Source organism: Psammomys obesus, unplaced genomic scaffold (genome assembly GCF_907164565.1).
Source record: "Psammomys obesus unplaced genomic scaffold, mPsaObe1.curated_primary_1811, whole genome shotgun sequence".
NCBI classification, from domain to species: Eukaryota; Metazoa; Chordata; class Mammalia; order Rodentia; family Muridae; genus Psammomys; species Psammomys obesus.
The window spans coordinates 15,280,645-15,295,814 of NW_026596046.1; the positions used below are offsets into that span (position 1 = coordinate 15,280,645).

The window sequence follows — 15,170 nt, forward strand, 5'->3', positions numbered from 1 at the left end:
AAATTGTTTTAAATCAATTTTCTAATTAGCTCTTTAGGAACTTTGTACGATTGATTTGTTTTTAACATATTCACTCCCTCCCCAGTACAACTCCCCTTCCTTAACTGCCCAAATTTGCTGCCCTCCTATGGGAAGTTTCTGCTAGCCATGTACTCTTGGATGTGTGGTATCCCACTGGAGTGTGGTTGGCCTGCCAGAGGCAACACTCTTGAACTGTAATTAATAAATAAATAAATAATAAATAAATGAATGAATGAATAAATAAATAAATAAATAAATAAATAAATAAATAAATAAATAAATAAATAGAAAACCGACCCTTCATCTCCCAACCTTTGCCTTTTACCATTAGTGCCTCAGCAGGGTAGAAGAGGGCTTAACAACACTGAAGACCTTTGGGAAAAAAAATCATACAGAAGCCTACTGCTGTAGAAGCTTCCTACAAAACACACACACACACACACACACACACACACACACACACATGCATGAGCATCTATCTATCTATCTGTATCTATTGATATTATTTATCTATTACTATATCTATCTATGTATCTACCCATCTATCTAGGTATATTAAAGTTCAGAAAGAAGGTTATAGGATAATGAGACTTCTACTAAATACCACAGAGTAACAAATAAAAAGCCCAGAGTCTGGATAGGCTATCTGCCATTCTTGTTTTTGTTTTGTTTTGTTTTTTGCTTTCTTATCTGTTATATCTTCATGCATTGGTTAATTCCAAAGCATTTAATGGAAATTTTACAACCCTGTCATCCTTGTTAACTAATATATTTTTCTAGCAATTTCTATCTTAATTCGTGTTGCTTCAGATATGGCTGTGCCTCTCTTAACTTTTAATTGCTTTCACCTTTTTTGAAGTTATTCTTCTCATCTTTTATCAATAGCTGACTAGGCTCTGAGTGTATTATAAACAGATTATATGAGGAAATAGTGGGCAGAATACCAAGAACAAGGACTGAGAATAGGTTACTCTTCTGTCTTGAGATTTAGTATTTCTCTCCACTTTGATCTATAGAAAAAAAAGTTACATTCAAATCTTTAATTTTTAAGTTGATAATGAACAGACAATAGTAGTTATATTATTTATATCAAATATTAGCTCTTGATTTTCCCTCTGTATCTTGCTTCCCAAGAAAACATTCTTTCTGAATTACTTGTTTCTGATGCAAAAACATCCCGACTTTATCTTTCTTCTATGCCTTCGCAGACTTACAAGTTAGCAGTAATTTTCAGCTTTATAAGTGTGATTGTTACTGTTTTGAATCCCTGCATGCTAGGCAAGGTTTCTAGAATTCCTAATAAAATCCTTCTGGTGGATCCCAACAGTATGCTACTATGGTAGTTTGAGTAAGAACAGATCCTATAGGTTCATATATTTGTTTTTATTTATTTTTTATTAATTACAGTTTATTCACTTTGTAACCTTTCTGTTTTCTCCTTCATTCCTTCCCAATCCCACCTTTCCTCATTTTCTCCCATACCACTCCCCTAGTCCACTGATAGGGAGGTCCTCCTCTCTTCCATCTGATCCTAGCCTATTAGGTCTCATCTGGACTGGCTGCATTTTCTTCCTCTGTGGACTGGTAAGGCTGCTCCCCCTTCAGGGGGAGGTGATCAAAGAACTAGCCACTGAGTTCATGTCAGAGACAGTCCCTGTTCCTGTTGTAGGGAGCCCACTTGGACACTGAGCTGCCATGGGCTACATCTTTGCAGAGATTCTAGGTTATCTCCATGAACGGTCCTTGGTTGGAGTATCAGTCTCAGAAAAGATCTCTGTGCCCAGATTGCACACTGAGACTCATAGCCAAACTTTGGGTAGAGTGCAGGGAATCTTATAAAAGAAGGCAGAGATAGAAAGACCTGGAGGGGATAGGAGCTCCACGAGGTTCATCTATTTGAATGCTTAGGGGGTGGTATTAGGAGGAATGGCCTTGTTGAAGTCTCTGTGACCTTATTGGGGGGAATATGGCCTTGCTGGATGAAGTGTGCCACTGGGGGGATGAGTTTTGAGCTTTCAAACCCTCAAGCCAGGGTCAGTGTCTCTCTCTTCCTGCTGCCTGTGGATCTGGACACAGACCTCTCAAATTCCTTCTCCACCACCATGTCTGCCCATGCACCCCCATGCCTCCTAACATGAGGATAATGGTTCCCTGAACTGTAAGCCATCTCCCAGTTAAATGTTTTCCTTTATAAGAGTTGCTGTAGTCATGATATCTCTTCACAGCAACAGAACATCGACTAAAACAGCTACTTTCCATCATAACAGCTTAGTATGTCGAATAACAAGGGCTGTATGTGCCCATTCTTACTATCCGTCTTATTCACATTTTCATATGGTTGATTACTTCATGGGTTGAAACTTAGGTAATTTCCTAGTGTTTGCTGATGTCATTGAAATAGTTCACTTACTTTACTCTCATTGTTTTTGGAGAGTTTGTGTAAGTAAATGGAAGACACAATTCACGACAAGCTGAAAACAAAAGGTTTTGCTCCTACATTCTTCCTGAATGAGCCTCTTGGCGTATGAAACAGGTCTTTCTGAACCACATTCTCTCATATTGGTCTCCTAGGTCTATGTTAACCTCAAAATTCTCATGGGTGTGGAAATATTAACAAACTTTTCAAATATAACTTTTTTTTTCATTTTGTTATTGGAATGTTTATTGATCCTTTGTAGAATTCACATCACGCACCCCAGTCCCCACCCACCTCCCTGTTCCCTCATACCTACCCTCAGCTCTTGCAACCTTCCCAAAAAAAAAAAAAAAAAAAAAACTCTCTGTGGAAGCCGTAGTGTATTACAGTGTGTCACACAGTATGCCTCTTTGTCCACAGTTCTTTTCTTGCAAATGTTCATTGCAATGAGTCGTTGGCCTGGTTCGAGGACTCTGGCTTCTGCTACTCTATCAATATTGGATTTTCCCTTGGACTCTTCTTGCATATCCTGTTGTTTCCCTGTGCCATGGAGATCCCGCAGCTTTTAATCTATACGAGCAGCCCCTTCACACACTCCAGAAATTCAACGATAGGGTAGATGCCTGGATCTAGGCCTACGTGGTATCCATGCTGTTCAGCAGGTATTCTCCTGCCTTGCCCCAACACTACCAGAGCAAGCTCTCCAGCACTTCCCTGGCTCACTAGCTCATCCAGTGTCACAGCAGGCAAGAGGCAGAGCCAGCTCTTCTTCTCCCATGCACTCTGGGCCAGCTCACCTGCACCCATGCCAGCTGGGCAAGCTCTACTATGCTGCCCAGATGAGGTACAAGGTCCGCTTTCCCAAGAACTGCAGCAGGCAAGGAGCTGGGCCAACTCTACTGCTTTCATGACCCTGGGGGCCAACTCTCCTGCTTGTTGCCAGTGGCGATGGGCAAGGTGGAGGTAAGGGCATCTCTCCCCTGCATGTATATGGCAGTTGAGTGGCAGGACCAGCTCTCTTACATTCACACCCTTGGGGCAGGCTCACCTACCACCCCTGCAGACAGGACCAGTTGAACTGTGCTTCGTGGGTGAGGTGTGGGGTCAGTGATGCACGGCCCTCAGGCATCAACATGGCCTCAGGTAGCAGCCCAGCCCAGTGACATCAGCCTGGCCTTTGGTACTAACAGAACTCTGCTGCTGTAGGACCACGAACCCAGACACGGCGGTGGCAAGAGAGGTTAGCACCTCACCATGGCCTTAGGTGGCATCACCAGCTATACACACCCGGCTGTTCTGCACTGCCCTCAAGCCTCCAGTTCCGCCCCTCTTCATTGTGCCCACATCCTTCTGCTTCTATTTCTCTTTCATCTCTCCACCACGTACTGGCTCATCTTAGTGGCACCTGGGAACTCTGGGTGTCTGAGCTCACCTCAGGAGTAGTCTCAGGAGTACTATGGCCCACCCATGCAGGGGGGCACTGGGTAGAGTCATCTAAGGTTGGTCTGCCTGCCCAGACCTGGATGGCACTGCACAGGGGTTGTCTCAGGCTTGTCTCCCTCACAAAAACGTTTGTTCAGAAGTGTCACCTTTTCCCCCCTCACACAATGATATTTGTTACTTTCTGTCAGCTTACATGTTTTCTAATATTATGACTAAATCCTTTATATATCTTGAAAGTGTTTTGAATAAAATCTTTTCTTTTTTTTTTTTAAACTCTACTTTATTTGGGGTATTTAAGTCTCTATCTCCTGTCCACCAACCCTTTAACTCTGGGTAAGAGAGAGAAGGTTAGTGGGGAGAGGGATGCGCAGACCTCTTTACTTCTTCCTACTGTTTAGGGTGGATGGGTCCATTTGGGACTAAACCAGTCTCTGTCAACAGCAAATGTAGCAAACACTCTCTTCCAAGCTGCTGTGTTGAAATGTTTCTCTCTGTCTGTCTCTTCCAGCCCTCCACATCTTCTTTCTCTGGCCTCTCCAAATTACCACCCCTTATTTTGGGGGGGGGAGAGGTCCTCATATTAAAACCCTCAGAGTCCTAGATCACTCTCCTTTCCGTGCTGCATGAGACAGGCTGTTATTACGAGCTGGCAGAGACCACACACCACAGGAAGCATCTATCAGCTGTGGACGAATTAAAGCCCAAAGAAAAATCCTGCACTTTCAATTTAAGCAAAAAACATGTTTACATAACATAACTGAGTTTTAAAAGAAATCGAAATTTCCATTACAGACCCCCTTTGTGTTTTAAAGTATGTTTTTTCTCCAGCATTAATAAACTATATACAAAAAGAATAATTATGAGAATTATCAGGTAAGAATTACATTCGCAATGTCCAGTCCATCAAAATTTTGCATCCTTAGAAAAAGTATTCCATTATCTATCATATCCTGGGAAATCCAAAGTTCTGTACCTAAATCACTTTCTATGTTTTAAGGTCTAGATAGATGTTTTTAGACTGATAGATATAATTTTTTTTTCTTTTAAAAATAACGTCTTTGGCCTGCTCTTTGATCACTTCCCCCTGGGGGGGAGCAGCCTTACCAGGCCACAGTAGAGGACAATGCAGCCACTTTTGATGAGAACTGATAGACTAAGATCAGAAAGAAGGAGAGGAGGACCTCCCCTATCAGTGGACTTGGGGAGTGGCATGCATGCAGAAAGGGGAGGGAGGGTGGGATTGGCAGGGGAGGAGGGAGGGGCTTATGGGGGGATACAAAATGAATAAAGTGTAATTAATAAAAAATAAATAAAAGATTTAAAAAAAAAAAAAATAACGTCTTAACAAGTTAATGTCCAAATATCAAAACTTAAGTTAATGTTCAAAATATGCATCCACATTCACACTCATGTATATAGTCATCTAAGTCAGCTTTTGTTGTTCTAAAATGTTCTTTTAATTGTACTTTTTAAAAACATGATAATGGCATTCAAAATAATAGTTATTATTTTTCTATGTTTAAACATAATGTGTTTTAAAAAGTAATTATTAAATGTATTTATTTTGTGTGTGAGAAGTGCACATGTGGAGGTCAAAGGTAGTTTGTACGAGTCAATTCACCTATACATGTTGGTCCGAAAGATCTGGCAGGGGTTGTCAGACTTGACAGCAAGAACTTTTGTCTGCTAAACTGACTTATCAGCCCCAAATACCCAGGCTTTATTTGACAAATTTTGTTAAATTGAACACTGAAGGAAAAATTACTATTGTTGCTTTGACAAGTAACTCTTGATGTGAAATTTACTTTGATTGCTGTGATGTTTCATAATTATTCTATTACATATGGTGGTGACCATTGGCATTTTGATTGAATTAAATGTCCAGTTTAATTGTAGGAAATTGACAACATCACTGATTGGCTCTTCACCATGATTAATGCTTTCCTTCATCTTTTGGGGTATAAGCCTTTTATTCCTAGATAATTTTTTTTTCTCTAGCAAAGTAATATTTAATCAAGACTTTCTTTTATCATTCTACCTTGATTTCACACAAAATCCTTCCAAAAGCATGCTTCTGCTTGTTACACCCCTACTCAGAAGCTTTCTCACCTTTTATCACTTTAAGCAATGATTCTCAATTAAAAGTGTGCTGTTCAGACAAAGAGCCTTTGGCAACAATGTATGCTATTTGGGGTTGTTAATAAGGGTAGATGAGTCAGGAATGCTCTTGGCAGCTAATGGATGGAGACCCTTCAGTGCAAAGAAATGGGAGAATCCCGAGGTAAAACATGACCCTGGACTCAGGCTGAAAAGCAAACAGCAGAGGAGCAGGCAACTTCTTCCCTTGCCTCAGGCACATACAGGCCAATGTTAGGAAGAACACGGCATAAATATAAACAGAACAGGCTACAAACTTTAAACTAGAGTCCAAAATTCAGGGGATGAGAGAGAGAAACGAATGGCGTGAATGAATTAAGCCTTTAAATGCTACGTGAGTTGAACATTACAGATAAAATTAGATTTCTGTTGATAGGAGCTGGGGAGATATAAAAAGGACGTGGAAGATAGATGGTGCATGGTTATCTAAAGGGCAAAAAGAGGTCTTTCCTGACAGGGTATGAAAGAACTAATTACGCATTATCATGTAGTATGAGTCATGCCAACATGTTCATTTTGACAGAATTTTGATGTTCCGAAGGCAAAGTTGGGAACTGATGTAGTCTCTACCAAGAAAGCATGGAAGCACAAAAGATTTTTCTTTTGGTTTATTTTTGTTTTGGTTGTGTTGTCTGTCCTTCCCTGATGATGTAGAAACTTTGTATAACACTTCAGTCATATTGCTCTACCTAACAACCACATTATTTACTGTAAATAAAACTTTCCTTCCTTGATTTAGTCAAAATCTATGTAAAAGTACATTACATTGCACAGTTACTAAACGTAAACAGTCTTATTTTTCTTGTCATTATTCCCTGTAAAACATACTGCAACAACCATTTACATATCATTTACATGATATTAATTTTAAGTAATTATGAGATGATTTAAAGTATATGGAAAGATATGCAACGGCTATTTGCAAATTCCTTGCTTTGTTAACATAAGAGAATTGAAAATCCAGATATTTAGTATCTGCAGGAAATACTAGTTACAGGGAGAATGATTATAATATTATTTCCACCTTAAATATATAAGTTAAAAAAAAAAAAAAAACCTGACCAGAAAACTGAAATTTACAGACAAGTTTTTTGAGGCACTCAGCACTTACTTGGTGTTATGGGTTATTTAGCAACTGATTAGTGTTTAGCTGCCACCAAAGGTGATGATTTGTCCTACTATTATTAGTTATTTAAATGGAATCCACTAACAAGGAGTCTCAACATAGTACTGAAAGAGACAATTCCAACCAAGATTTGGCTCTTTCATCTGAGCTGACCGACCGCATGAAGCCGTCCTTCCATGCTGAAACAACGGAAAAGCCTGCATCAGTCACCGGCCCTTGCACCATCCCAAATTACCAAGACTGGCTTGAGAACTTACATAGAGAACTAAAGTGCTTCTCAGCAGACGCTGAATAATTTCTTCATCTTAGATTTTCTTTTGATTCTAGTCCTGTGAAGGATGAAATAAGTTAATTTATTTTTTCAAATGCATAAGTTATTCACATATTCCAACATTAATGCATAGCAAAATGCATCTTTCGCCTGGCTCCCCTCTTTCACCTTGTACCGTAGAGGGTAGGACTGGAAGGAGAGGAGGGAGGAGGCTAAGACTGGGATAAAAAATGACTAAATAAATTAATTAATTTAAGAAAAAAGAAAGCTTGCAAACCGCTTTCAAGAATGGGTGCACAGTCCCACCAGAGATATATTAAGAGTCTAGCTGATAGTCTCTTTGTTATTTCATAACATGGTTACTTTTAATTTTTGTCTCTTAATAGTTTTAATTTTCATTTTATCATAGTCTGTTCCTAGTGACTGCTGTTGAGGAATATCTTTCTGTTGTACATATATCTTCTTCATGTCATCTACATATTTCAGAAATACATTCTATAATCATTTTAAGAGCTTTACAAATTCCAAATATGACTTCTTTATCAGATGTATGTTTTGAAAGTAATTTCTCACAGTAAGTAGATTTATTTTTTCATCTTCGTAATGAGCTTTCACAGAATAAAAATCTATTTTTGATGAAGTCCAATTTATCATTTATTTTTCTCTTACAGATCATATTTATGTCATTTCTAAGAATTCTTTGTCTAGAACCATCATGTTTAACTTTTCCTAGATATTATATTCTGAAACCCTTTCATCTTTGTATTTTTCATTTGAACCTAACACCCATTCCGAATTAAATTTTTATTAAATATAAGGTTTATGAAAGATTATATTTACATTTTGTTCAGAGGCATACAATTACTTCAAAAAAGACAATTTTCTTCTATTCGCTAACTTTTGTTTCTGTAAAATGGCAGTCAATTAGCCTTACCTGTGTGCATCTATACTTGTGTTCTCTGACCTCTGTGGGTCTTGTTCTCTGTCAGTCTTCTAATACTGAACTGTCTTGAGCACAGCCATTTCGTATATCATGAAATGGAATGATCGGCTAGGTTGTAATTCAGTTGGTAGAGCACTTGCTGAAAATACACAGCGCCCATGTCTGCTCCCAGCACATCAACCAGGCATGATAATATACGCCTGTGATTCCAGCACCCTGGAGGATGGGGTAGGGACAGGTAGGAAGATCTCGGGTTCAAATCATCTTAACTGCGTAGTGAACCTTAAATGCTAACCTTATATAAGATTTCCTATCTTAAAACATTGAAAGAAATGCCCAGGTGTCCATTCCCACTTTTGTCATGTTTTAAAAATCATTTTTGCTGTTTTTTTTTTGTTGTTGTTGTTGTTCATTTTCTTTTCCAAGTAGACCTTGCAGTAATCCCAGTATCCAGTCTTTACTACACTGAGTTACTAAAGCTATTTTTGCTTGTCCATTTACTTAAATGTCTTTCCTTTCTGTGAGCAGCTTCTTATGCCTGTTGCTATGGCATGAAACTCTGGCATAAGTCTGGTATGTGTTTTGATTGATTAATACCCAAGTGCTTCATTTTTCTTCAATCATGTTGAATTTATTATACCTATTATAGCAATTGGCTACTGTATGAAATGCAGTTTTTTTCATATCTACAATTTTCTAGCCTAGTTGTAGGAGGCTAGGGGGGCTTTAGTTATCTTTCACACATTACCAAAAGGACAGTAATTTTTTTTTAATTTACCTGTTTTAGTTTTCTCTTAGATTGATCGCTAAAACTTCCAGTTAATAGGATAAAGAAATGCTATCTTTTTTCTTTTTCATAATCTTAACAGAAAAATCAGTTAATCTTTAGTCACTGTGCACAGTATTAACTGTTGTTTTTTTTTAGGTACTCTTTGTTAATATTGGGAACTCTTGGATTTTTAAAGCATATTTTTTATCATTAATGAATAAGGATTTTGTCAAATGTTTTCTGAATAAATATATATGATAGTGTAATTCTTGTATACTACGCTATTAATATAGTAGATTACACTTATTAATTTTTAAGAATTGAACTAGGCTTAATTCCCAAGATTTAACTTCCTGTTGTCAAGGTTTATAATTATGCTATATAACACTGAATCCAAATTTCAACTTTTTTAAAGAATAACCCTTTTTTATTTATGTGGTATAGAGGTTTACATTTCTCTTTCTGTTTAAAATGCCTAGTTTGGGTATCATTTTAATACTGAATTTATAAAATGAATAAAAACTATTTCCTCTTACTTTCTGGAGGGAACCTCATAAAACTTGTTATTTTTTTAAGTCACTTTCTACATTTCTTTAATGAAGGTATCTGAGGCTAAACACCTCTTTAGCAAAACATTTTGAATTAGGAGTTTAATTTTGTGAGCAGTTCTAGAGACATTTAGACGATCTATTAAATGTAAGGAACCTCTGGTTGTTTTTATTTTCATTGTCTGGGAGAGTGGTCTGCATCATTTCTTGGGTGTTACACTCACATATGTATAGATTCCGTTGTTATTGCTTGTTATTTTTAAATCTCTGTCTCTCTCCCTTCTCCCCCCTTCTCTCTCTCTTAGTTTTTCAAGACTGAGTTTCATTGTATAGCCTTGGCTCTCCTGGACTCATTTTGTAGACCAAGCTAGGCTCTAACTCACAGAGATCCACCTGCCTCTGCCTCCCTGGGTGCTGGCATTAACGGTGTGTGCCACCATGCCGGCTTTTTAAATATCTCCTATCATCCCTTACTTCCCTTACTTTCCCTGAAAACCTATAGTGTTGGATCATGGTGTATTTCTGATGTATTTTTCTTCATCAGTTTTTAATTGTAGTAGTAGATTTTTTTTTTCAAATAGCTATCTGTATTTCATCTATATTTCACATCTTCATTTTGCTTCCGTTGCATTAACTCTTGCTCTTATTTTAATTATTTATTTTTTTCTATCTGTTCTATATCTTTTATTTTCTACCTGGTATAGGTGGTAAATTATACCTTTGACATCATGCTTTCTGTTGTTGCTATGTGCTTTTTTTCACTCTGTAACCCAGAGTTGCCTAGAACTCCTGGTAATCTTCCTGCCTCAGTCTATCAAGTACTGGCATTAAAAGTATGAGTTACTACACTGTGCAGGATTTTAAACATTCACTGCTACATATTTTTTCTTTTTATATCTTTAATCTATGCCCAACAAATTTTCATTTCTGTTCATTTTGCATGATTTTTAACATGTTTTTTTTATTGTCCTTGATACAGTCCCTTTGAATATGTTTAGATATCTAATTGTTAGTGAAAAAATATTTAAGGGATATTGCTTGTCTTTGGAGTCCACATGAAGACTTTATGGGCTATGGATAGATAGAAAATGGTTACTCTAGTCAAATCAGCCATGTATGTTTGTTTTTGTGTATATGAGAAAAGCACCAAAATTCTACCTATTTAAGAAAGTCGACTGCACCATGTAATTTTATTAGCTTTAGTCTTTATGGCTTTCATTGGATCTGCAGATGTACCTTCCCTATAGTAGCTGCTACTTTGCATTTTTTCACTTGTATCTAGCATTCTATAGGAAACTACTTGTGTTTTCCATCATTGATAACCAGTAATATAATAACTGTTTTATATATAATAGCTATAAAACTTTAGATATCAGAGATTTTGGAAAAGCAGTTAAGAATAGAGCTAGATAAAATCATTTGCAACAAATGATTACACTTTATTTACTTTGTATCCCCCCTGTAGTTCCCTCCCTCCTCCCATCCCAATCCCTCCCTTCCTCCACCCTCTGCATGCATGCCCCTCCCCAAGTCCACTGATAGGGGAGGACTTCTTTTCCTTCCTTCTGATCCTAGTCAATTAGGTCTCATCAGGAGTGGCTGCATTGTCTTCTTCTGTGGCCTGGTAATGCTACTTCCCCTTCAGGAGGAGGTGATCAAAGATCAGGCCAAACAGTTCATGTCAGAGACAGTCCCTGTTCCTATTACAATGGAACCCACTTGGATACTGAACTGCCATGGGCTACATCTGTGCATGGGTCAGATTAGGTTATCTCCATGCATAGTCCTTGGTTGGAGTATCAGTCTCAGGAAAGACCCCTGTGCTCAAAAAACCAAAGATTTTTTGGTTCTGTTGCTCTGCTTGTGGAGTTCCTGCCCTCTCCAGGTCTTACTGTTTTCCACTTCTTTCCTAAGATTCCCTGCACTGTGCCCAAAGGTTGCCCTTAAGTCTCAGCATCTGCATTGATAGACTGTAGGGCAGAGCCTTTCAGAGGTCCTCTGTGTCAGGCTCCTGATTTGTTCCCTCTTTTCACTTTCTTCTGATATCCGTCCTCTTTGCCTTTGCTCTTTGGATGGGGATTGAGCATTTTAGCAAGAGTCCTCCCTCTTGATTAGTTTCTTTAGGTGTATAGAATTAACAGGTTTATCTTATATTATATGTCTATATGAGTGAGTATATACTGTGTGCTTCTTTCTGCTTCTGGGATAGCTCACTCAGGATGATATTTTCTAGATCCCACCATTTACCTGTAAATTTCATGATTTCCTTATTTTTTACTGCTAAGTAATATTCCATTGTGTAGATGTACCACAATTCCTGTATCCATTCCTCCACTGAGGGGCATTGTCAGAACAAAACAACTGCCTACAGATTGGAAAAGGATATTCACCAACCCTATATCTGACAAAGGGCTAATATCCAGTATATATAAAGAATTCAAGAACTTAAACAGCAACAAACCAAGTAATCCAATTAAAAAATGGGTACAGAGTTAAACAGAGAATTCTCAATAGAGTAATATCAAATGGCAGAGAAACACTTAAAGAAATGTTCAACCTCCTTAGTCATAAGGGAAATGTAAATCCAAAAGACCTTAAGATTTCATCTTACACCCATCAGAATGGCTAAGCTCAAAAACTGAAGTGACAACACATGCTGGAGATGATATGGAGAAAGGGGAACCCTACTCCATTGCTGGTGGGAATGTAAACTGTACAATCACTCTGGAAAGCAATCTGGCGCTTCCTCAGACAACTAGGAATAGGGCTTCCTCAAGATCCAGCTATACCACTCCTAGGCATATACCCAAAAGAGTCCTAAGTACACAATAAGGACATTTGCTCAACCTTTTTGTAGCAGCCTTATTTGTAATAGCCAGAAGCTGGAAACAGCCCAGGTTTTTTCAAACTATCCCTCATACACATGTTTAATTTCACAGACTTTTGTGTCTATCAAGTTCTTGCAAATTCTAGATATTCTGTCAAATGAAGTTGCTATGAATTTGGCAGGGCATTGGTTCCATGTTAATTGTAATTAAAAATAGCTAAGTTATGGTTCAAACCAAAATCAGTAACTATTGGAGATTAATATTTAAAAAGGATTTTTTTTCAGTAAGGGAAAAGGTTATCAAAATGCTCTCTTAGTAACAGTTAAGAAGGATGTGTTATTGGAAGCATGTCTCAGTTCCTTGCACGTTGAGAGTTTAGAAAATTATAAATATAAGTAGTTCATTATATGAAAAAATATTGGAGAAACATCAATCTGATGTATGTGAAGAATCTCAACATGAATAATTTATCAACAAGACTGTGGGAGAGGCTGCAAATTTGTGAATGATTAGAGCAGACTTCTACTGGAGGACAGGCCTTTGTAGAGTAAATTGACCATGTTTACTTCTGAAAATGAACCCCGTTTAAAAGTTCTATCCACTAAACCCACTGGTATCATATTCTGTTTAGGAGCAATGGGCAGTTACTGCAAGGTCCCAAATCTGAAAACGACACATATTCTTAGAGCTAATTAGCAGTATCCGTTTGACCGCAACAATTATTGCAGTAACATGGGTGGGAAGCAAAACATTTAAATGCCTACTTTTCTTCTATACTGTGTCTTAGTGTTTTCTTACTATCCACAGCACAGAAATGGAATTGAAATTTGTTGGCTGACATTGTTTCACAGGGCAGTCTGCTAGACAACAGCTGTGTGTTTCTCCATCAGCATTCACCTCATCTACTGAGATCACTTTATGAAATTAGGGTTTTCTCTGAAGTCTCATAGCCAGGATCTGAAATCAGTCTCTTGGTGTTCTACTGCACAGTCGGCACAGTACCTAAGATGATAGCAGGAGATTTCCAGACACTCAGAATTCTTGCTGAATAAAAGCTATCTACAGCTAGGTAGCTTTTACTTTCTTTTATTCAATGACTTTATTACCAACAATTCAGTCTGTAAAATATAACGGCTATTTAATGCCATGGGACTGTGCAAACAAGGTTTGTATTTCTCTCGCCTCTTCTCCATTTGTGTCTCATCACACCTTCAGTTTAGGAAACAGAGCATGTGGAGAGCACTGGGAGCTCCGATCAGTCAGTAAACAATTAAGAAGTTGCCCTGATTCATTTCCTGTGCTAACGTGTAACCATGCCACTGATTACCCATTTCCATTGTTTATGGAGAGGCAGGTGGATGAACAGGGCTGCCTGATTTATGAAGTGCTTGCTGTCTATAAATCACAAAGTAGAAACCCAGCATGCTGCTAATCCTAATTGGTTAAGTCCTAAGTAGGGAGTGATTAGAAAGTCTTCAGGTATCTCATGCAAATGAGGGAGATATATAGCTCTTTGGGAGGAAATTCCCTCTGTTCACAATATGCAGCAGAGTCTTTGGTCCATTTCAGCTGTTCCCTCTTGTCTCTTGCTGCTCAGCCCCTGTTGATCACAGAGTTGTTGATAAATTAGAAAGAGGGGATAATTATGGAGAACCATAGGCACAGAAGAAACAGAATCTTGTTTTCTTGCTTGCTCATTTATTAATTTAAATCTGGATTAATTTCTGTTTCCAAGAAACAATTCATCATGAGGAAGGAGAATGAGGAGAGATCCCCAGTGTGATTTGGTAGAATGAAGACTATTACGTATTGGAGTCCTCTCTATATTGACCCAGTTCTACCCTATGCTGGGAGGGAATAGAATGACATTCTTAGACATTTAATGGCAGCCTTCTGGTTGGGACCATATGAAGCTTAACTCATCTTCAGAGTGCTACATATGCTAGGCTGCCTATATCTTTTGGATGGAAATTTACTGATGGACAAAGAAGTGCAGTTTTAGTTTCCAGAGGGGGAAAAAAAAAGTATAAAGATTTTGAATGGTGTTCTATTTACCCTCAGAGGAGGAGTTGAACACAGAAAGGTGTGAACGTAAAAAAAAATATTTAAGGGAAGAACAAGTCTAGCGTTCATAGCACAAAACCTGTATAAGATCAAGCCAGTTAAAATTCCAACACAGATGGAATAGGAACTCATGATACCACAACTTTTTTTACAGCTTTTTTTATTATTAATTACACCTTATTCATTTTGTATCCACCCATTAGCCCCTCCCTCCTCCCCTCCTGATCCCACCCTTCCTTCCCTTTCTGCATGCATGCCCCTCCCCAAGTCCACTGATAGGGGAGGTCTTCCTCTCCTTCTTTCTGATCTTAGACTATCAGTTTTTGTTGAGGAACCACAGGAAGTTGATGACTGCTGCAAGAGGAAGAGTCAATTTTCTCAGTAGTGTGGCCTCTATTAATTTTCCCATTGTTCAGTGGAGAACCCCACACCCATGCACATACAGGCAGCATTAACTGGTCTTAGTGGGTTACTAAGAAAAACAGGATGGGTGGGATGGAGAGGAGCTAACGGAGGGGGTTTTAATTGGTATATATAATGAATAAATTGTAAAAATTATAGGAATAAAATATTATTTATCAAAC

General features: G+C 38.2%; 1 protein-coding gene across 1 annotated transcript in view; it reads left to right on the forward strand.

Annotated features, from left to right (window-relative positions):
• Agbl1 (AGBL carboxypeptidase 1) overlaps positions 1 to 15,170 on the forward strand; it is an 820,675-nt gene that overhangs the window by 804,976 nt on the left and 529 nt on the right. The gene's annotated exons all lie outside the window — the stretch shown is intronic.